This window comes from Pyxicephalus adspersus, chromosome 2 (assembly GCF_032062135.1).
Source record: "Pyxicephalus adspersus chromosome 2, UCB_Pads_2.0, whole genome shotgun sequence".
Classification (NCBI taxonomy): domain Eukaryota; kingdom Metazoa; phylum Chordata; class Amphibia; order Anura; family Pyxicephalidae; genus Pyxicephalus; species Pyxicephalus adspersus.
Genome location: NC_092859.1, coordinates 73,074,936 through 73,098,314, shown reverse-complemented (window position 1 = coordinate 73,098,314; position 23,379 = coordinate 73,074,936). Strand labels below are relative to the sequence as shown.

The 23,379-nt window shown below is 37.5% G+C and overlaps 1 protein-coding gene across 2 annotated transcripts in view; it reads right to left on the bottom strand.

Moving 5' to 3' along the window:
- CPLX2 (complexin 2) overlaps positions 1-23,379 on the bottom strand; it is a 101,426-nt gene that overhangs the window by 44,169 nt on the left and 33,878 nt on the right. Inside the window, exon 1 of one of the 2 annotated variants that reach the window (XM_072400988.1) lies at positions 10,850-10,953. The exons of the other annotated variant lie outside the window; for it this stretch is intronic. The gene's annotated coding sequence lies outside the window, so the exon portion shown is untranslated. Of the gene's footprint in view, positions 1-10,849; positions 10,954-23,379 lie in introns of those variants that run through there. 2 annotated transcript variants of the gene reach the window in all.

Sequence of the window (23,379 nt, the reverse complement as noted above, 5' to 3'; positions counted from 1 at the left end):
AGGGTCCAGAATGTAGGCACTCATTATGACTATGGTAGCAGACAGATACATCTTGTTTAAACTAGGCCTCCACAACTGTTTTATATTTGGATTGGTGAACACCTGACACCTGTGTACTTTCTCTATGTCACCTGTGTGGTTTTTGACACAGTACTACACACATTAAAAAGTTAAGTGGGAAATACATTGTGCATTCTATTGTTGCGTTATTGCAACAAAAAGGTCTCCCGATTTTTTTTATTAGTGCAAACATTTTCATACTCAACAATTCATGTTCCAGTACTTCTTTCTTGCAATCTCTATACTATAAAATAGATTAAAAAAAGGGTACAGCAGGTGCTCAGATCCAGGAAATGAAATGTAAATATCTATCACCGATTATGCATTTTGGTTAACTTGACACATGTATGGGCTCTTTACTTAGGGTGGTACAAAGTGTAATAATTATGGGTAATGTATTATTATCTATGGTAATCAAATATAATTTTTCCACAGATCTGATAACAATGTAACTTAATAACACTATTATGCCCTATTGACTTGGTCTATAAATGAATTATCACTGATCCCTACAAAAATAGCCGACCAAATCAGCATCGCCTTTTAGTGTCTAATACACCATCTGCAGTGTTTGTTCACTGTGTCAATATTTGTGACAGGACAGATTTGAAAACAATAGACTGTAGGCCAAAGGTAGGCTGACTTCCCTTGCTTTTATACTGGGCTTTTCATGCAGTCCTGAATTCTGGCAGGTGCTAGTGACAGACCAATTTAATCAAAAGGAGCTGTCCATTCAGCACTCGGGTGAATGTAGAGTACACAGAACGATTTATTAAAGCTCCAAGTATGTAGTGAATGTTAGATTAAGCAAATAACATTCATACTGGATTATTGCACCACAGAGAAGCCCTGAACAAATGCAATGTTTACCAATAAATTTGCTGACACAAACTAATATCCTAAACGAACTGTACAAAGAAATCTAGATATTAGAAAAGCTAAATGACTGTGTGAGAATACAGACACGTACATATACTTTATATACAAGTAATCCCCAATTTACATAAGGGAGATGTTCTGCCAGCCTTTCTGTATGGGCTGTTGTGCATTCATTCCTAACTGGTTGTGCACTCTGCCCAGTTGGCAGAGCAAAGAAGTACTGAAAAGTGACGTACATATATTCTTACCAAAACCACTGCTTTTTATGACAGACCATGTCTATGAGCAAAGATTTCATATGATATAAACACTGCTCAAACCATGAAATGGGAACCTGGATTAGTGGGGTCTGTGCACAATAGGGGGTTAAGGCAACATTGGAGGGATATTTAAAATGGACTGCATTTACAGACCATACAATCTCCCTGGTAGCCTATGAAGGTAGGAGGAGACCCAGACACATGACTTTGACAGGCCATATCCCAACTGGCTACTCCTCCTGGTTTCTTCTTTTGTTTTTTATTAATCTATTTTATTTGTGCTCTGGTAAAAAACTCAAGATCATTTGTAAGGTACACCATTGCGCTTTATAAAGGTGTTGGCTAGATTGAAAATATAGCCAACATTTGCCTGATCATGACATTCTTAGATTATAAAGTTGGTGGTGTAATGTTTTTGTGATGCCTTTGCATTTATGTACACAGTTTAATTAAGAACTTTAATCATTTTTACATGACAACTTTCCAATGGCCAGCAATGTAGGAGGTATTCTTCTTACTGACCACCACAGTAAGGTAATGTGAGCTGTGGATTTAGTATTTATAGTAAGGGTTATCTGAAGGCCTGAAAATTATTTCAAGGGTTCCCTTGTGTTAAAACGGTTGAAACCATGCTATAAAAGGTAAATACAGAAGATACAAAGGTGATTGTGCTCATGTAGGGAGTTTATTAGGTTATTTCAAGGGTTTTCCCATGTTAAAAAAGTTGTTAAATACTGATCTTGGGGTTTCGGTTTGCTCCATCAGGGAAAACACAATTCAGTGGATACTCTGTGGATCAACATTCCTCAGTGATATGTATTAAAAACAAACAGCATATATCTAAAACAGGGATTTGAAAACCACTAAACATATATTATTGTGATTTGATAGCTACATGGGGTAATATAATTATACTAATTGTTTGCAATTAGTTTTATTTAACGAGAAGGTTTAAAGTATTTAAATAAAACGTGAGCTTGCCTACCCCTGACACTTTTACCTGGATCTGCATGTAAATGTGGAAAAATATAAATGTAAAATAAACAAAGTAACTCATTAACTAAAAAACTATCATCATGTATCAACCAGATTACTACATAACCATAGTAATCAGAATGCAACATGTATCATAATAGCGGTCCTTTACAATTCTGCTCCATTGGAAGAATTGCTAAGTTATGTTTAGTACACATTCAACAGAATAGATTCATGATTAAACAGATCCCCTCAATTTTCCTCTACAATCAAATCGATGATAGCCATCAAAGAGAGCAGCTTTCACACAGTAATAAAAGCAGTGAAGTTTAGATGCAGATTTCTGCATCCATGTGCACAATATCGTATGATGAATGAGTGTGGCTTGACTGATATATTAATATTAGCTCTGCAAAATCAATTTGTTTTTTTATTTAAAATGTAATTGGCCTGCATTGATTAATAAAATGTATCAGTTAATATATGGAGTGTAATTTACTATCCACTGAGAGAATGCTTAACATACTATATATCAGACATCCCATTTAATAGATAGAATTTATGTATATCTATCACATCTGACGCATTAGTTTGACATGTACTCCTATATATTCCTATATCCTTTTTTTGAGTTCCTTGTATACATATGTATATTTAATCATGGTCTCTGATTATATTCTGTAAAACAGAGGTGGTGTCTGTAGCAAACACATAAATAAACAGAACTTATCTGGGGGAATTCTATGTAAAAAATAACCTATGTATGATACATGTGAAATTAAAAAGGCCAATAGCCAATGTAAATGGATTTTTTTCCTCAAAATATATAAATATATTTATATATATTTAAAACTTAATGTTATATTTTGCCCTGATATAAACTTATCTTTGAAGCAAATTTGTCATTTAAGGTCAGAACTGAAATTAAATAGAATGTGAAAACACATCATGTGAATGTACTAGATGTAATGTAATGAATACACAACCAATGCAAAAATATTACATTCCAGCTGCAAAATGCCAATGACCTATAACACTACTATAGTTGATAAGTCACACTGTATCCATATTGTTTAAACAACATTTCAACTTTGGTGGGGGTGCAGGAGATCTTCCCAGATTGTGCAGATCTACACCAAATCTTTTTTCACTAAGAAGCAAGATATATGTTTGAGTTTTACCCTTCTACCATTGCCAACTCACTGTCACCACTCAATTGCTGCCACCATCTTTGGCACTTCTTATGGCCTGGTGTATTCCTTGCTTTAACAGCTCAGGCACTTTGGCACCATGAAGGGGTGGTTATGGGTTAAAGTTAGACATCATAACACCGTCACTTATAATGTAACTCACTACTGTATTGTAACTTACTACTGTACGTACTGTACATGTACACTAGAATTACATCATCCCAGCATTTAGGTCATGTACACTGCACAACAGAATACCAAAAACTAAAATACTTTTTGCCAGAAGAGACATCCAAAGTATATAAAATTCCACATCCTGGCAGTTTTGCTACTTCCCTTTTAAATCTTTTTATAGTAGTAAAAACTATTGGGTCAATAGCTGGCACCTCTGACAGTGTTCTAGTTTGTTCCAGATATCACTTTTTTGTGATCCGATGCATATATGAAGGGGATAAAGCCATGGCTAATCATTATAGAAGCAATTTCTATACTGAATCATATCAATACACATGCAATCACATGTGGGTAACAGTAGATAACGTGATGGTCAATATTACAAGAAGGGACTTTCATCTTGAAATATATCATCTCTATCATATATATATATATATATATATATATATATATAGTCAGATAATAGTATAAAGCCATAGGTAATCATATTATAAGTGATTCCTATCCTAAGCTATACCATCTCTGCCTGTACAGGTGGATGATAAAATAAAGGAATGGTCAATGATAAAACAAGTGACCTCTACACTGAACTATAATATTCCATGCATAGGTGGATAACGATATAAATGATACACGAATGGACTCTGATCTATCCTGATCTTTACCATCCCATGCCTGCAAAGATGGATGATAAAATAAAGCCATGGGTAATCATATTAGATGTGATCTCCGTACTAAACAATCCCATGCATAGGTGGATAATATTATAAATGATACAACAAGTGCAAAAACTAAATACGACTTAAACAGCTGGGGGTTTCTTTGTACTCAGTGATGAACTCTCATAGAATACATTAGCATGGCCATACAGAATAGCATGTGCAAGACAATGATTAATTTGTATGGCAGGAATGTAGCCCACTGCCATTTACTTGTGCTAGACAATAATAACCTACTAAAATAATGCCAAACATGGAACGTATTGACTGCAAGGATTACAAGCGCGCAGCCGAAGGACTCGGACCCGACGCGTTTCCCGTAAACAAGGGCTTCTTCAGGGGTGTCTGTGCACTTAACAAAGTAGTTGTAGGTAGAACAAGAGGTCTAAATACATTGTAAAACATAGATACAAAATTAACATTACATAGAAACATATTGACATGTACAAATATTGTCATTTACCAATCGTGTGTGGAATACCAGTGAAATAAATATATTTTATGGTTGTGTAAAGTTGGGGAGAGAAAATGGTGAAGAATAATAGCATGGTAATTCAGGTGAGATATAGTTGTAAGTCTAATTAGCATAAAACCATTGCTGAGGGTATTCTCAGTATGGAGTAAAGGAAAGAGCTGCAGCCGCAGCTCTCCAGTGTCAGAAAGGCTGTGAGCGAGGGAATACCAGGGCCCACCTTAAAAACACCAGGGAGGAGGCCTCTCCGAGTTCCCAATGCGCATAAACGTACAGGGTAGGAGGCAAATCTTCATGTGTTTCCCATATAACTGGAAACGTCACTCGAGTGGAGTGTGAGTAACGCCCCTGGAGTGACGTACTGCAGTGAGGGTTCCCTCTCACCGGGTTGGCTACACTACCAACCCATGTCAACCAAGTGTGAGTGTTTGGAGGCAGTGGGTGGACAACAGTAAAAAGTCACACCTATGGGGGGCGGGAGAACCGGGGTATATTAACGTCCCAGTTCAGCTTAGGCTGCACCGGGGCAATAGCACCTATGCTCCCGTCCCCATAAGCTGATCAGTGGGGAGGAGCTAGTTAGAAGAGAATGAATATAGGGGAGGAGAGAGAATTATGAAAATGAATGAAACTGAGAATAAAACTGTCAGAGAGGAGCATAGAAGTGTCAGAGTGCATGCAATGAACAGCTGTGCAACCAGTACAGATGGAATGGATGTATAAGGCTAATGAGGTGTACAAGCCACATATAAATAAACATAATAAAATGTTGTAAGTATCATTCCCTCATAGATCTAATGAATGACAAACTGTCATATTGATATTCTCTGAGATGCATTGGAAATGACATATTACAAAGCTTTAAAGCAGAACAGAATATACATTTTTACATTGTTTGAACAATCAAATACTGGATAGTAATGCCTATATAAAGATATAATGTCAAAATATTACAAAATATCAACTTATGTTAGTAGTATAGCTGGGTAGTAAAAAGCCAGCTAAATGATCATTTACAGTTATATGATAACATCCTGTCATTTCTAGCACAATAATCAAACAATTGTGATACAACATACAGGTATTTGTATTTACAGAAAGGGTTTGAAACTGAAAGTCTGATTTAGTCCTGGAGCATAGTTGGCTGTGAAGGAAAAAATCCATCTTGTTTCTTGTTGGAGTAATTTATTATCGATATCACCCCGTCTGGGGCATTGGGGAACATGTTCGAGAGCTGCAAATTTGATGCAGCCTCAAATTTGTGCTCAGTGCCCACATGGAAACTTATGGGTGTTAGCATTTTCCCATTTGATATCGAATAGACATGTTCATAAATCTGTTGTCTAAATGTCCTCTTGGTTTTACTGACATAAAATTTGCTGCATGTACATATAATAGGATAATGTACTTCCATGGTCTGACAGCTCACATGATGATGAAGTTTATGTATATTCCTGTTGTGGAGCTTAAGGGCTTGGTTTTCAAAGACCCATTTACACAGTTTGCATCGACCACATTGGAAGGTACCATGAGGTCTCATGTCTTTGGATGTTGTATGTACAGGGTTAAAGTGACTAGAGACCAAAGAGTCTTTCAAGTAAACTGACTTCCTATATGTGATTTGTGGTTTAGGGTTGATAAATGGCCAAACATTGGGAAAGGATATTCCAATGTTTGGAAATGATGTTCCGAATAATATTCTGATGAGGGTTATACCGGGTTATCAAATGCAGTTTAGAGTCTGTACGAGGTTTCTCAGGTGTGATAAATGAGATTGTCCCTTTTCAATATGCAGGCCTTGAAAACAGGATTTTTTCAAAAGTTTTTACTATAACCTCTCTCTAATAGTCCTGTGGTGAGTGCCTTGGCCTCCATCTGAAAATCTTCTTTGGAGGTACATTTTGGGCATACAGAATAGTATTCCCTGCTGTATGCATCCTATATAGGGATGTGGTGATACGCACGTCTTCTGTAATCATATTGGTGGCATGAGAGTTAATTGTAAATTTGAGATTGAAAGGATTGTCTTGGATGAAATGAAACTTATCAGTGAGGGAGTCCCATCCAGATAATTAGGATATCATCAATGTAGCGCTGCCACAGGAGGATGTGGAGTCGGTACATTGTGAAGCCAGGGTCTGAAAAAAGATATTCCTCCTAATTACCCAGATACAGGTTGGCATACGATAGGCAACATTTGGTTCCCATTGCTACCCCTTGACTTGTAGGTAAATGGTGTTGTTGAAGGTGACGATATTGCGAGTAAGGATGTTTTGAAGAAGTGATAGAATGAAAGTATTGAAGCCTGATAGGAAGGGTCTGTGCTGTGAAGGCTATTGTTTGTAGTCACAATGTATGTGCGATGGAACTGTAAAATGTCTCCATATTAATTGTGACCAGAATGTAATTTGAGGGTACAGGTAAACCTCTCAGCTCTTGGAGAAGTAAATAGGATGGGAAGTTCATAACTGGTCTCAAGTAGGTATCTACCAAATCACTGGCATTTGAGATCACATTATTGCCAGATACAATGGGACATCCTGTGGGATTGGTGGGATTTTTGTGAATTTTGGGTAAGATATAAAAGGTTGGCATCACTGGATGTTTAATCCAGTGGTATTCTTTTGTTTTGGTGTCAATAGTGCCTATGAAATGTGCTGTACGAATGATAAAGTAGTACTCTTCACTATATAAGAGTGGTGTATGGTATGATACCATTCAGTATTGTCAAGATTCTTGAGACACATTCTTTCATAGTCAGAGTTGTTCACAATTTCGTTATTGCCACCTTTGACAGAAGGTTTGATAATGATTGTTTTGCAGAGTACATAATGCTTGTTTTTGTGTAGTTGAAAAATTGGATGGAGAGTGTAGTTTTTTGAAATCTCCTTCCAATATGTCCTTAGTAACTAGTTTGACAAAGGTCTGAATGTGAGAATTGTAGGTAAGGGAAAGAAAAAAGGTAGACTTAGGATGTTTAGCCTGGAATGGAAATCAGTTACGAGGAGGTAGGATCAGGAGGGATGGTCGTGTGTGTTCTTCGTGTGGGGTCTTTATCTAATAACTCATAAAGGGTTTGAAAAATTTCCAAAATCTAGAATTTTTAGGTCCTTGAGATCTGAGACATCCCGTGGTGCATTAGGCCAGAGTAAATTGTCATACATAGGTTTCTTGAGTTAAGTTTATTGCAAAGAGGTTTATGTCCTTAATAAGTTCGAATTTATTAGGTTCGCTTGAAAGGCAAAAGAAAAGGCCCATTTTTAGGACGTTTTCTTCTTCTGCACTAAGTTTATGAGATGATAAGTTTATAATCTCTAGGTTGAGTTTCTTGGGGGAATTTACGAGAAAAAGCTTTGGATTGATCTTTTGGTGGGTTTCGGGGATGATATTGGTATCCTAATGTCCCTGGTATGAGTTTTGGGGATAGCTCTAAATACAACGGTAGATTGTGGAGGAGATTGGGGAGGCAGAGGAACAAATTCAGGTGAGGAAGAAGGTAATGAAAAAGTGGGTCCCAGTATAACGAGGATAACTGTGGATGTTGTTGTATTAGTGTCAGTGTGAGTGTGAGGTTCAGGTGTATTGTGAGTACTGAAAGTACTGTGGGTGAAGAGAGTGTTGGTGGGTAAAATAGGTACTGGAGAAGACGGTAGAGATGATGGCTGCTGGGGTAGGGTAGGGGTGTAATGGAGGGTTTGTGTTTGGGTTCTTGTTGGAGGTGGTCACTATTGTCACTTTTATAGCGTTTCTTACCCTGTGTAATATTTGTGGGAGGAATTTGAGTGGTGATCGGATGAGTGAATGTACCAGGTGGAAGTGGCACTGATGTGTTTGTGGAGGTGGGTTTGGGATTCAAGTGTAGTGGGTTTGGATCTGGGTGTATCCCACTTGTAGGCTTTGTTTCTCAGAAGTACCCTCTTGTCTTTCTGTGATTTTTTATCTTTTTTATTGTAGATGTCTGTATTGAATCTAAGTGTTGCTTAGGTTTCCCTCGCTCACAGCCTTTCTGATACAGGAGAGCTGCTCTTTTCTCTATATGGAGGACCCCCCCCCATTCACAGTCTATCCTACACAAGAGCTGTTTCCTCTTTTCCATACTGAGGAATTCTTTCCCTCCTAGGGACCAGGTGATCACTATCGTTAAGACATTATTTATTTATTTACTGAACTAATTGTCGTCTACAAACTTTCAATCATTCAGCATTTTTAGGATTCTGTACAATGCTTGATAGGATCTTGTCCATTTCATCATTCTTATACCTTTTCCTACTTGGATCATATACAGAGATATGACGACCTGGAATACTTTTCCACTAGAATAACTTATTTGGAATTATCTTGGGATTTATGTAAGTCCTTGTTTATCAAGCCTTATAAACTGAGAATACCCTCCGCAATGGTTTTATGCTAATTAGCCTTATGACTATCTCTCACCTGAATTTCCATGCTATTCTACTTTACCATTTTCTCACCCCAACTTTCTACAACCATAAAATATATTTATTTCACTGGTATTCCACAGACGATTGGTAAATGACAATATTTGTACATGTCAATATGTTTTTATGTAATGTTAATTTTGTATCTATGTTTTACAATGTATTTAGACCTCTTGTTTTACCTACAACTACTTTTGTTATGCACTTTTTATTTATTTTTGAATTTGTATATTCAGGGTTGGCACAGCCCCCTGTAAGGGTCATTTCTCTATTTTTTAAAAACTTTGAAACTGGCACGCCACTGTTACACCAATCTAACTATGTTTTCTGATACAACTGGTGACTCATATCCTGATCCACATAATCCCATACATAGGTGAATAGTGTAAGATACATGATTCAAATAGGGACTCCATATCCTAATCTATACCATCCCATACATAGGTGAATAGTGTAATATAAATAAGACAAGTGGGAAATCCTATCCTAATCTATACCATCCCATACGTAGGTGAATAGTGTAAGATAAATGATACAACTGGTGACTCCTATCCTGATCCATGCCATCCCATACATAGGTGAATAGTGTAATATAAATAAACAATAAATGATACAACTGGTGACTCCTATCCTGATCCATGCCATCCCATACATAGGTGAATAGTGTAATATAAATAAACAAGTAGGGACTTCTATCCCGATCCATGCCATCCCATACATGGCTGAATAGTGTAATATGAATGATAATAGAGGGGATCCCTATCCTGATCTATGCCATCCCATACATAGGTGAATAGTGTAATATAAATAAACAAGTAGCGACTTCTATCCCAATCTATACCATCCCATACATAGGTGAAAAGTGTAAGATAAATAGGATAAGTGGGGACTCCTATCCTGATCTACACCATCCCATACATAGGTGAATAGTGTAAGATAAATAAGACAAGTAGGGACACATAGGTGAATAGTGCGATATAAATGAGACAAGCAGGAACTGCTATCCTAAACTATGCCATACCATACATAGATGAATATTATAGGATAAATGATACAACTGGTGACTCCTGTTCTGATCCATGCCATCCCATACAAGGGTAAATAGTGTAATATAAATGATATAAGTAGGGACTCCTATCCTGATCTATACCATCCCATACATAGGTGAATATTGTAATATAAATGATAATAGAGGGGATCCCTATCCTGATATATACCATCCCATACATAGGGTTAATATGTAATATAAATGATAATAGAGGGGATCCCTATCCTGATCATCCCATACATAGGTGAATAGTGTAATATAAATAAACAAGTAGGGACTTCTAATCTATACCATCCCATACATAGGTGAATAGTGTAAGATAAATGATACAACTGGTGACTCCTATCCTGATCTATACCATCCCATACATAGGTGAATATTGTAATATAAATGATAATAAAAGGGATCCCTATCCTGATATGTATGATTCCATTCATCATGAAGATTTCCCAGCACTGAAGCAATCAGATGAGCAGGATTGAAGTGTTCTCTAGTTCTGCCTTTGGGAACTTCTTTTGCTTCCTCCCCCTGATTTGAATTGGAAATAGGGAGCTGTCCGTTCAGCACCACTCAGCTCCATTCACCCCCCAGTGCTGGGTACACAATGGCGATCATATCACACACACCACTAACCTGGATGGCTGTGAGCTGAGCAGTCTCCCCCGATCCCCAGCCTTGTCCTGAGCTGTGCGGAGTGTAGGAAGAATGCGATCCCCGGGATGATGATAATGATGATGGTGCCTCTCTAGTCACTCCCGAGTGACGTGTGTCTCCCCTCCCCCTAACCCTTCCCACTCCCTCCCTCAGCACGGGGAATTGGTGATTGCTGGGCATTGATTGATCATGATGAGCTCGTGTTCTCTCAAAAAAATCTGCCTGTAAAAATTATTCACTCGTGGGGCGTGTACAATGACGTCATGGGCAGCGCTGTGTGATAGCTGTGTGTGTGACATGCTGCATGTCATATCATGCAGCCTCATATATCTCTGTGTACAAACCTTTATATCTCCTAAACTATATATTGTAACAACCTAAAATTTTCAGGGCACAAAGAGGACCCTCATACCTAGTACTGCCCCAAATATCATATTCCCCCCTCTAAAGAGATGGTGGTCACAAGTGTAAAAACTTGTACAAATTGAACATTGGGATTGCTATTTAAAAAGCAAGTGTGCCTCAGAGACCAAAATGTAAAATGCAAATTGAGGACCATGAGGGCCACGTACATAGCAAGGGACATTGAGGTGGGGCCCCTAAATGTATACCTACCCGTCACAAAACTGTTACTGTCATACTAGCCGGTTCTGTCTACTTTGAAACCCCAGTTTCCCTGGAACGGTGAGATGTATGAAACCATAAATGCAGGTGCAAATGAGAAAAACATGTAGCTAGCGCCTCCTAAAATTTCATCACTATGGCATAATCAGAACTGTCTATCAATATGCACAGCCCTATTACACATAACTGTCAATACTTGACCCCTAATTTCTCTAGAACAGTGAGGTGTAGAAAATTAAAAATGAAGGTGCAAGTAGGGGACACATGGGTAAAACCCATCATTTTTTTTTTTTTTTTTTTTTACTATGGCATTAGCAGAACATAAAAAACTCAAAAAGTCAATTAATGCACGCTGCCCACATTTTTGGTTTCGTACACCTCTGGGCTCCATCACAATACACCTTGCAATGTAAGTGGCCCCAGGGTATCAGTAGCCATTAGGGTCCTCAGTGTACCACGACCATTTCAAGTCATTACAACAAACAAATTAGGAGATATGAAGGTTTGAACACTATGTCCCTGATTTATTAAAGTTCTCCATGGGTGATGAGAATACACTTTCACCAGTGAAGCTGGGTGATCCAGAAAACCTGGAATGGATCTGGTCCAGAATTGAAAACATTTGCTAACAAATAGCTAATGACTTTTAGGAAATCCATTCCAGGTCTTCTGTATAACCCAGCTTCACTGATGAAAGTGTATTCTCTCCAACCTTGGAGAACTTTAATAAATCAAGACCAGTGTGTTTTTAGGCTGTGGAATATGTTATAAGGCTTTACACACACAGCTATAACACTGTACTGCCAATGATGTCATCGTACATGCCCCTCAGGATTACACACGCCCACTCATACATGCCCCTTGGGTGAATTATTTTCACAAGCAGCTCTTTTGGTACAACACGGGGTCTGAGAGTCAATCTGCAAATGTGAGTATCTGATGAATGGCTGGATGGTGGTGAAAATGAGGGGAGAGGTGGCTCTTCGGCATGGCTCCTTCACAACCCAACCCACATATGACCTTTTGGGAAACATCCTAATGAGATACTTCATTATTTCTGTCAAGTTTGCTTTATTGGGCAGTGTAATATAAATGAAGGCTGATCACAAAGAGCTTCACCCTTTCTAAATTCATCCCAGTCTATGGATTACCATACACAGTGCAGACACTGCACAAACTCTCAGCACTTACCACCTTGCCATGGCAGTGGCTGGCCAGGGTACCAGTCCAAAAATCCCATGAAACGAGAATGTGCAGTGCAATTAATCATTGGCCTCTGTACTAAAGGATACAAACATGGAACTGGGTGCCATGCTTTGCTGCACATCATCATTTCTCTCAGCACTTCTTTGTGCTCATTTACCTAGCAGCTCTGTTTGCTGAGATAAATTAAATATTGCCCTGTAAATAACCCCCCTATGATAAAACATTAGGTATGGGCAAGTTGGATGCATACATGAAATAAAAAGGAGCATTAAATCTATTTTATGCTGTAGGTATATTGCACTGATGCATACTCGAAATTCATAAATAAAAGAGACAAGGGAAATCCTGTTCTGACAGTACAGTGTCTACATTATGATTTATTTATTGTACTAAGGTATCAAGCACTGATATTCCTTAATGCTTTACAGACAACAATGAAGAAGAAGATTCAGACACACAAGAAGGGGTATTCCATTCTATTGGCTTTCTAAAATTCATACAGTCTAGAGATGAGTAAATCTAGAAAATCTGCTACATCAGCACTGTTTTCATTCACCTCCTATAGGTCCAGATCACGATGACCCTGTGAGATAATCCATTCTTGGTGAAGGGTGTAAGAATGTGGGACCTCTGCTTTATTGAGTAGATGTTTCTAGCAGAGGAATGGGGAAGGAGATATCCTGGCACACAGATCTCCATCACCATTTGGGAATGTTAGAAATGGATGTTAGATGCTAAATAACTCTTTTAATAATAAATATAAATGATCCAAAAATTCCTAATTAGTTTCCATTCAGCACCAAATGATCTTCTTTATAACTAACACTCAATCAGTGGTAAAATCTCCTCCACATTTTGCCCTGTAACACCTATCAGAATTGATGGGTTTGGAGAGTAATTATAACACCAGAACACTTTTTTTTTTGGGGGGGGGGGGAGTTTTTATGCTCCTGCTTTTAAATGTATCATCATAAATGTGTTTAGAGGGGCAGATGGTAGTAATTTATGGAGCATAAATGTTGTACAAAAGCCTTTTATCCAACAATACGTCCCTTGACCCCAGTAGCTTTTATGATTTTTCTGGCAGGTCAAAGGGTGCCTAATGTGACTAAACAGAACAGCCAATTTTATGGCTCAATTTAATTATAGTGACATATATGTATATGAGTATACCCCAGTGGCACCCCAATGTACTACAGTATTGAACACCCGAACCACAGAGTGCAAATATAGCATAATACAGGTGCATGTATAGGTTAATGGAAATGGCCAAATTGGAAAACGAAGAGGTTTTGCCAAAACCCCAAAGTCGCGATTAGGGTTCAACTTAGGTCCTATCCCATCCAGCTTCAGGACTCAAGGGGGGAGCTCCACCTCATGTGAACTGATGTTAATTTAGGCACTAGTGGATATCTACTTTTAGGGAAACACATGAAAAGGGAATATGTTTACGAACTGTCACCGAAGAAACCAAAAGCCTAGCAGAAAACAATGGCTAAAGATTCTTGCCATGTCCCTACGCCATATACAACTACCAAAACCAAAATAGCAACCGCTCCTGAACAATCCATAACTTTAACAAGGAATGGACAGCCTCCAGGTATACCAGCTCCAATGTATGCATTGCTATATATGTTCCTTTGAAGAAGCTTACAATACTTTAGAGTGTAAGGGCCTTGACAAGCCAGTGTGGCTTCCACTTATTTATTGTTTTCTTGCTGTGTAAAATGTCCTTTCAATGTGCACCCTCCCTTAGGTATAGATTCTCTTAGGTATAGATTGTTTGGAGGTTGTTGGTTTTGCTTGTTTTATTATAGCCTGTTAAATGTTTGTAGATTTTTTTTTTCATTGTATCTGCCCACCATTCTATAGTTAAAACCTGCACCACACCTATCCCTGGAACTAGTGAGCGTGACACATCAGACATTTGGGTAAGTATCCCCATAAAAATGTAACTGGCAAACAAGCAACCTCCTGCTAAAGATATTGCATTCAATATTCTTTGCATCAATGATCTTTGCATATTTAGTTGAAAATGCAATAAATTAATTGATTGATCAGACACATTTTAGTTTTCCATTGAATAATAGATATAGCCAAATGTCAGGGAACGTTATTTTCAGAAATTTTTTATTAATTTGACCTAATGCATAGGATACATATTCAGCACAAATTTGGGGTGAATGTGCAGCAAACACATCAATAAATTAATTATAAATATGCCCTTTATGTAGGTTCTACATATCTTTATTATAGTAGTTCATGTTGGATGTTTAAACGTTAGTTTGTAACATAATATACTTTATTGATTATTGTGTTATTTGAATGTCTTGTTTTATTTGAAACACTTTAAATAAAGAATATTAAAAAAGTTCATGTTGGTGCCACAAGCCCAATACCTTTGTCTTTATATATAATAATTTTTAAATAGTTAGTTAACCTTAAATGGGTTCCCAAGAAATCTCAGGGAACATGACCCCTGTTCTAAGTCATTTTAGGTGATATATTCTGCCCCAGTTACTGTTCCACATAAAAATACCATCTCATATTTCACGGCATTGTCAAGTGACTATGGTGGTGGAAAATCTGATCCCAAGGTCAACAGGTCACAGATCAATAACGTGTGACTTTTGGCTTTTAATAAATGTTAGTGATTTCAGATATTTCTGTTTTTCTCCAGCCCTCTAGGTTTTTTCCCGAGGGCTTCATGCATTTTGCAGTTCCTGAGGAGTTGTATTTTTTTCTGCTTTTGCCTTTTATTTACAGTGTTTGGTACATTCAGGATAGGTATTGATTACTATTTACAAAGTTTACATTCCACAACCCTAATGTATATTAAGGTTCCAGAAAGCAGGAGGAAGATTCTTAGATTGTTCTGGTTAGCTTAACATTAGGAAGGATGAGTCTGCAGCCAGGTATCTTCTGCTTTTAGGAAGGTAACTGGAGAGATCCCCTGATTTACTAGTTGTGACAAGCCCAGATTCTGTGCTATTTGTTCCTAAACTTTTTATTCCCGAGGAACCCTTAAAATATGTTCAGGGCTAGGGGAACACCAGTTAAAATCAATTTGTTGATAGCCAGTGTAAAGAATGCCCACCAGCTCACTAAAAACATCAACGGTCTGTCATGCAGCTGGCTCTACTAATTGCTGTTGACCCCAGAACTATGCAGGCATCATCATATAGAGGGTCAGTCATCAATAGTTCAAGGACATTCTTGAGGAAACCTTGGATTCCATGGAACCCTGGTTGACAAGGTCTGTTTTGTGCTATAGAATAGGCATTAGAGGGGAGAGTTACTACCCTCCATTGTTCAATCCAAAAAAAAATTTAAGCTGGATGGGAGGAAATTGTAGGCGGGTGGTAGCCCCAGTATTGTGACCAAACTCTTCAGTAACCACCCAAAAACAGCTGGGTGGTTACTGAAATGTGCCCCAACTAAAGGGTCTGGGGAGAACACTGCCCTCTATTGGATGCCCTATAGAAACATATGCACATATCTTTCTGGGAGGTACCACCTTGACCTCAAAGCAAGGTTTGGTTACATGGCTGAACCTATTATTTGATTTTAATATATTGGATATTTTTTTTTTAAACTGACAGATTCTTGTTGAGCATAGAGAGTGTCACATAAATTCACTCTTTCCCTCTTTTACAAAGAACATATGCGTTTCAAGACTGGAGATAACTGATAAAATGTACTCTTTGAATTTCTCTTTGCATTTCCAAAACCATCATGCAATCTACTCTGTGGTATCAGATATCTCTGAGCCATGAGAGCAGGTTTTTCATGTTAGACTGACACTGTGACATACTATATTGTTCATCCAAAAGGAAGGTATAATAACTTTTTACTGAGAAAATAATTAATGTAAATATATTAAAGCCTTCCTCTAAATCATATAAATTATATGCAGAGGGACAGATACCAAAGGGTAAATGCATAAACCTGCACATTGATCATGCATGACCAAGCAACTATGGGCCACAATGTACTCAAATGTGCCTGTACATCTACAGAATTTGTATTCAGAGAATATATATTAAGTGTGGTTTGCTACATAATGTATGTCCTAGAATTCAAATGTGTCCCAGCTAAACCATGGTGTACCTAAAATAAAAAAGTAATTTTCTGTCATGATTTTGATCAGTTTAAATGCTGTTAGCATTTATTTATGTGCATACCATGTATGTAAAAAGCTGCATCAAGTGCACATGGCTAAAATAGAAGCATAAGAAGTGCTGACATTCAGACACTAGTTAGGGTACCAGATCCCATATGCTGGTGCTGGGAATAGAGAATACCCTTGTACATATGCTGTCCAAATGACACCATAGCATACAGTTTTTTTTTTTGCAAGACAATCTAGCTGTATAAATGTATTTTGTATGTACATGCACAGAATAATTTGTCAAAGGTTTAACAGGCCTGGTAAATTAGAATGACACCATGCACGAATATTATTACCAGACACTTGGTTAGTTAGGTTTAGAGAGTAAGATCAGTGCACATAGGTAGCATTGCAATAGTTGCAATATTGCAATGAGATAATAATGTAATAAATTGTATAATTCTTGTTTATATGGTTCATAAAATTAGCCCCACAAACTTGTCTGCATACTACAATATTGTCTTCAAAATATTCAGAACATACTTCTGGTCTAATGGCTTACTTTTGCTTTTTAACACTGAGAATAATTCACTGAAATCCTTTTTCCTAACAATATAAAAAACAAAAAACTTTACACAGTCTTCTATGTATAGCGGCCTGTGTGCAGTAATAAAGTAAACAGCTGCGTGCTATGGCCAGAGACAGAAAAGGGTACATGATCTAGGACATTTACCTGAAGAACAACATATAAAAACAGAAGCCATTCTGGGAATGAATGAGAAACTGTTTGTTTTTGCACATGGGCTCCTGCGTAGTAATAAAGGAATCTGATATCAGATAGAGAGGAAGCCATAGTCTATCATATATCTTCCTGACCTTCTCAGTACTCCCTTGTTCCTCTGCACTAAGAGAAAGGGCATGTCCATTGAGTACAGACTGAGAATAGAGGTCAAATTTTAAAGCTACAGTTAAAACAAATTCCTGGCATTTAGTGCCCCGTCAATTTTTCCGCTGTTAAACATATAATTATGGATTTAGGAAAGAAATGTCATTAAACCTTTGCTGTTAGCTTACATATAGTCATTGTAGCTCTGCACATTTGCATAAAAATAAACAAATGCATTATGGATTAAGTGAATCTGCATCATAAAATATCTTTTTTTTCTGGAAGGATACTAGAAAAACTACCCTGCATTACACATGAACAAAAAGTCTGGGCTATGGCCTCTAAAACATGTAGAAAGCTCCTAAACAGTGCACCCTGTGCATTGTGCTTGTGTACATTTCTGTTCTGTTGTTAGTAAGGATATTATCTTAAACCACAGTTCTAGTGATAACCTAAAGTAACCTTTTCCTTTGTATTGTTTACAAAAGCTGCTACCAAAATTATTCATTGATTCATATTCAATGACCAAAGAATCACTTTGGAGACTCATTTCTCTATTTCCCCATTAGGCCATGATGTTTTATGTCTTGGCCACCATAGACATGGTGATGCCAGACTAAAACTGATTTTTTTCTTGGTCTCAAATCGGTTTTGCCACCACCCATATCACCAATGTTATCATGTATAATGCTGGACCAGCAGCCACTCCCTATTCTGATCATGTGTCCATTGGCATTGTACATGATGAAGTTGGAGTGTGGGTTGATGGGGTACTTGCTATTGTTAGACCATGGAGTAAGGTAACTATCATCACATAGACAAACAATTTGTTGTCACTAACCCGAGTTAGACTTTAGGATGTAATTTTGGGCCAAAATGTACAGCTATGGTAACAGATTCTGAAGGCACTTAAAATGTATAAAAACATTTTAAAAGTAATCTTTTTGAAAGAACTACATACAGGGTTTACCTTACCTAACCTATACCTTCAAAACATTGGGTTCAATTTTTAAAGTAGTAAATCTGGGATTCTTAACATTCTCCAGTGAGATATCTTCCGGGTGCATTTGTTTTTAAGTGACAGTTGATCCACCACCAGAGAATGTTGCTGAATGTCAGATTCACTGCCATAGAAAAAGGCCCTTTTTCTTTATATACTACTACTATATAACAAGTGCATTTCAAATGTCTGTAAGGGTAAATATTCATTTTAAATTTTGCTCAGTGAAGCTCAGTATTTTCTTTGAGTGGTACCTTTAATGTTTATTCTTAATCAATAACAATGTACATTGTCTAGAAAATGCAAGCTCAGCTTTTTTTTTACTGATAAAGAAGACAAAATTGTGACAATGGATAAAATGGCTTTTTTAAAGGGCTCCCACAAAGAAAAGATACACAAAGTCAAATGTTATGAATAATTTACATATGGACTGCTGTTCTTTAAAAGACCATTTATATAAATCTGTTTAGTATAAAACTTTATATTTGATACAGTATCACGTTATAGTGCCAAACTACACGCACACATGAATAATTGCAAATTAGTTCAACCCATGTAGGAGGATGTGACTGCTGATATATAATTGGCGACTAGTACTAATTGCATGGTATTTAAAACTTTGGCCTGGTTATAGGGGTATAAATATACCCTGGTGTCACAGTAATTAACAGGCTTGCCTTCCAGTACTGTGCTGGAAAGCACTTAAATATAAAATTACAATATACAATATTATGAAATAGCATAAAATGCAAAATCCTACAGCTGAGATATCAAAATTCACATAATGCCTTACTAATCCAATGCCCTGGTAAGCTTCTGGTATTTTTATATTTTTAGTAGCAGAGGCCTGAATGTGCCTAAATGGCACAGGAGCAACAATGACAACTGCATTTTGTTTGTACAAGCCATTTTTACTGAACTAATATAACATTTTTATATAAAAACATCAGCGTCAATGTCAGAGGTACTTTGCAGCATAGCCAGGACAGTGTCCTCTATGAGGAACAAAAAGAACGTTAGAACTAACAGAGAACTATACGTAGTATAGTCATAGCAGATCCAGAACACATTGCAACACATAAGAGCACAATAATATAAATTGAATGTTGATAAGTGTGGGTTTTATCTGATCTCCTGTATGAATTGGGTCTCCAATTGTTGCAGTTCTTACTGATAATTTAATCTAATAAATAGGACAGGTTTAACTAAAAAAACTAGGCAGATGTCTAGACCCACCAGTCTCAGATTCTGGAGCATGGTCCACCTTTCAGTCACTGTGCTGGTAACAGGACTTCTGTGGCACATAACAGACTATAGGCCTGGAATCCAGACCACTAGGGTCTAGGGTTTTAGCACATGAAGAGGTGCCTACCCATTAGGTAATTGCCCTGGGCCCAATGTCCTAAATTATCCTGCTTTATCACAAATTATTGGCCAGCAGGGAAATGAAGAATAAATACTAGACAAACTTTTGTTTGTTTGCTTGCCTACAGCCCAGCTAAAGCCAAAATCAAACAAGGCAAATTCTTTCAACAGTCATATCGACTGCATATCGATAGCATAAATTGTAGGTATTATCTTTGCTTCCAAACTTTAAACATACACAAGACCTTTCATTTATCATTGGTTCCCTGTTATATATTGGAGTACTACAGTTTCTCATTATCTGTGACTACATGTCACTACATGAGAACACATGGTTTTTGCTATAATGGAGGGATTTGGGGAAATGTAGCCTGGATTCTTATGTTCTTTCTTTAGTGAATGTCACATGTCGCACAATACTGACCCCTACAGCAGCTGAAATCAGAGATGAAAGATGTAGTGTAGTGTGCAAGGTCGGGTGGCTGCTACTATAGGTTCATATTAAATCACTGGGTTTTACAAAACACACCAAACATAAGAAACAATCTATAATGTATTATATAGTCTTGCCCCTTATTGTGCAGGGAGAGATACTAGGTTTGATTTACTAAAACAATGTATATGTTTCTTACTAAACAAAGGGAATTATCCCCTTGCAAGATATATTTCCCTTAGCTTAGTAAATGTGGTAAATAATAAATTACGTTCAAGAACACGGATGGATGAAGTGGATATTTCAATTTGCCAAGTGAACAGCCTAATCTCCTTTTGTAAATCAACCCCACAGTGTATTCATTTATTTTTATTTTTTGCATTAGTACATATTCCTTAGCAACTGCTAACTTCTCATGTCTTTTGATAGATTGCCTATTAGCCCTGCAAATGGTCAGAACAGAACACCAAAAATAGCTTTTGCATAGACTTTACTGGAGTTTGACACAACACTTCAAAAACTTTAGGCAAAATTTGGCCTAAACTGAGGCAGATTTGCTTATCCCTAAACATGATTTTTTGGGGAGATATATACATATGCAGTGTACAGAATAACTCCAGGTTGGCACATTGCAATGAGGAAACATTTGATTTTTTTTTTACATCTTGGGTTTTTTTGGTGGCAAGGTTTAGAACTATGGCACAGAGATTTTAATGATGAAACCCTTGGGAGTCATAAGATTTAAGTGGCGAATCAGCTGATTATTATCTCTCCTGCTAAACCATAAATCTCAACCTATCCCCACCCCTTTCTGTCCCTCTTAGCATGATTGCATTGATCATTTTCCCAGCAAAACAATGTTTCTGCCTTAATTCCCAAGAGTCTGCCCACATACTGCCTGTAGCAGAAAGGCATAAGGAGATGCAATTTTAATGGGGTGTGCCTACATCCATAAGAACTAATCAAGTTCTTCCGATCCATTCTCCCAGCAGCTGTCTCCGCAAGAATTTTACACGTCTTGTGATTATGTTACAGGGAGTAATAGCTTTTTGCACTCCAAGAACAAGACACAATTAAATACAATAATGTCTGTACATGCTCTATAGGGGGAGAGGATAAATGTGGGTCATGACAGGAGATTATCTATAGGCATGTCCCTGAATTACCTTTTGTGTCTAGCACAGAACTTAATCTTTGTGGAGAGAAAAGCCAGATGCACTTGTATTTCCTGGGATGACTTTTCTTACCACACTAATAGTTCAAAATTTTACATTTATTCTCTCATGGTTTTTCAAAAGCACTATATATTATTAATGCCTATTAGCTGAAGATTTTGGCAAAGGGCCCAGCAGAGTCATTGTATGTGAGTCTGTTAACTGGAAAAGCTAATACAATGCAATAGAATCGATTTACTAAAGAGGTAATTTTCCACCGGTCTTTGTTCACTTTACATATCCAATCAACAACTTGGGATATATAATTTTTAAATATATTTTCCAAAGAAACAATACAGTTCCGCTTTAGTAAGTTAACCCCAATAACTTATGCAGAAAGAGAGATTTTGTACAAAAAATAAATAAATAAAAATAAATGGCAGTTGATTTGGAAGGAAATGTGGAAAAATATAAAAACAAAAAACAAAAAACAAAACCAACTAATAAAAAATGCCTTGATAGAAAATAACACCAATTTATTTTTAACAATTAGGTATCTAATAGGGAAAGTTGTAACATTACAAAATGTGATGTGACTTTAAATTATTTTACAAGGATTAAAATGTCAAAGAAGGCAAATATGTCACCATTTGTAATTTATTTTTATGCAGAGCATCTGTCACCAAAAAACAATTAATTAGCATATGACTGGAAAAAAAGAGATCCTTTTGAAATCTGGATGGGAGGTTCATTGCTAACCTTTGTGCTTTCATGAAAAGAAAGGGAGGAGTGTTTATTTTACTGGTTGCCTGGATACAGAAGGAACAGGTCAAAAAAAAGTAGGCAGTGCAGGTAACATTACGCAAAGGTTCAATGAGGAGCCCCAATCTAAAGAAGCTTTCACAATGCTGCATTCTAATTAGTTCTGATGGATAGATTCTTCATTCGTGTCTGTAGGCACTTTAATGGTGCATTCTTCAATTGTATTCACAGGAAACCTTTAATCTGGTTTTGTTGGTATATTGCCAGAAACTATACAACTTATTTAAAAAAAAGAGTGGGTTTAGGTTATATTAGTGGGGTTAGGTTACATATTAGAATGTTATTTCTATGTGTACCTGTGACATAGCTTGCTAACCTACAGTATACAAACAGTATGTAATATGGGCTTTTTTTAAAACACTAACGCCGCATACACACGTGCAATAATAGTAGTTGGAAAGGATCTTTTACGATCTCTTCCAACGACTAGCACTGCATGATGCATGAACGAATGTTGTACATAGAGCACCATTCTGCTCTTTGGAGAGCGGAGGGGGGAGGGACCTTGCTGCACGCTCTCCCCCTTCACTTCCATTAAGATTGTTAGTGGTCCATAGTCCGTGGATCCACCAGGACAGTCGTTCGGACGATGGACGACTGGCCCTGTACACACGCCAGATTCTCGGATTCGCAGATCCTGAGCCAACCAGTTGTCTGGTTTTGGTGGTCTTCGACTCTGGCTGGTGCATCCCCCAGTGGTGTCCTTCGCCTGACCCGGCTAATAATGACCCTGACCCCTGTATGGATACAACAAACATTGTGCTACTGTCCCCCCCCCCTAGCAAGCAGATCAGAGCCTACGATGGGCAGAACAGGCAGGTTCTGGCATCATCACGTCACTCTGGGGGGGTTTCTTCCCCTTTGAGTGACACACTATGAATATGAATGCACGTCTGGGCTTATCAGAA